At 42.2% G+C, this 1,716-nt stretch overlaps 1 protein-coding gene across 1 annotated transcript in view; it reads left to right on the forward strand.

Annotated features, from left to right (window-relative positions):
• TET1 (tet methylcytosine dioxygenase 1) overlaps window positions 1-1,716 on the forward strand; it is a 103,377-nt gene that overhangs the window by 2,535 nt on the left and 99,126 nt on the right. The window lies entirely within an intron of this gene.

The following is a 1,716-nucleotide window of genomic DNA, read 5'->3' on the forward strand; positions in this document are numbered from 1 at the left end:
AGAGAAGAGGGGCAGAGAGAGAGAGAGAGGAAGGAGAGAGAGAGAGAGAGAGAGAGAGAGAGAGAGAGAGAGAGAGAGAGACATTGTTGTTCTGCTCATTTATGCATCCATTGCCTCTTGTATGTGCCCTGACCAGGGAATCAAACCCGTAGCCCTGGCATACTTGATGACTGAACTACCCAGCCAGGCTTGAATTAAACTTCTTTTGAAACAATAAACTGTTTGGATTCTTGATCTTGAAACTTTGCCTTAGAGGTATAACACAATATAGCTTTCCTCTCAATTTTGACAGGCGATGTCTACCTACTCTACGTATCTACAGGGCTGTGGGATTAGATGGTAATTAGAAGTTGAGCCTGGCACAGTTGGTGTGCTTGCAGTCCCAGCTTCTCTGGAAACTCAGGCAGGAGGCTCTCTGGAGCTCGGATGCTGGGCTGTAGTGCCTGCACTAAGTGTGGCAGCAATATGGTGACTTCTAGGAGTGCGGGACCACCAGGTTACCTAAGGGGAGAGGTGAACCTGCCCAGGGCAGAAACAAGCATGTTAAAACTGGTGCTATGGGATGTGGAGAGAGCAGAGCGCCTGAAGAATGGCTGCTTCGTGATTAACACATCCAACAGCAACTTGGGCTTACTCCTCACGGGTGGCAGCATACCCTGACCTTCCTGTGACATTTCGCCCAACAATAACAAAAAAAGACAACTGGTGCTGATCACCTGTGAACAGCCATGCTAGTCTGGGCAACATAGAGAGACCCCGTCTCTTTTGCCCCCTCCTTGATTTAGGGAATCCTGTATCTCCTAATATTCCCTCTGATATATAGATATTGGTCTTCATGGCTACATTTCGTGGAACCTAAGGTAGTAAAAGTAATGGTTGATTTAGACTTTACTTAGAGAATTATGTGGAGCTTGGTTAATACTCACACTTGTTTTTCAGACCTTGAAAACACCCATCAATTATGGTGTTTTATGATCTTTAGCTCCCTCTTTGAAGTTAATATTTATTTTGTGTTTATTATGAATGCAGGTATGGTAGACGAGATTAAAAGTACTGAGAACTTAGGGTCTGGTTGACTAAAAGGTTGCATTTAAAAAGATAGGATGCATGCCATGTTTTCCATTAATATTTGTGTGTAAGGAAATGAGAGCGATAAGTACAGGTTAGCACTGAGTTTGATGCTCCTTCCTCTGACAAACAGCAATACAGTGTGGACTAAGTCACCCTTTAAGGGCAGGCAGTTCCTGGGGTGGAGATAGAGTGGGCGTCCTTTTCAGAAAACTGGGGAGTCCGACCAGGACTTGTAGAAAAGCTAGCTTGCATTTGGTGCAGGTATGTATGTGTGATCGAATCCTATGAATGAAATTTCAGTGTCATAGGATATGGATACTTTATTTTATTTTATTATTTTTTTTAATATATTTTTTATGTAGATAATGTAAACCATAGTCATGGGCAGTTGTTTCTGCCTCCTTTCTTGTGAGAAGAGACCTATTGTATACTTTGATTTCAAACACTGAGCCTAGCTCCAAATACCCATCTCACTAAGAAATATTTTTGCCATTTCTCTCCAGAATCCAAAATTTCAGCCAAATTCCAAATGCAGAGTTCAGAAAACCAGAAAGTTCAGTATCATTCACTGTTTTATATTGTTGTGTTTTGAGTGTGTTTGTGTGTGTGTGTGTGTGTGTGTGTGTGTGTGTTTTAAGTCTGGGT

Source organism: Myotis davidii, unplaced genomic scaffold, assembly GCF_000327345.1.
Source record: "Myotis davidii unplaced genomic scaffold, ASM32734v1 scaffold134, whole genome shotgun sequence".
In the NCBI taxonomy this organism is placed as follows: domain Eukaryota; kingdom Metazoa; phylum Chordata; class Mammalia; order Chiroptera; family Vespertilionidae; genus Myotis; species Myotis davidii.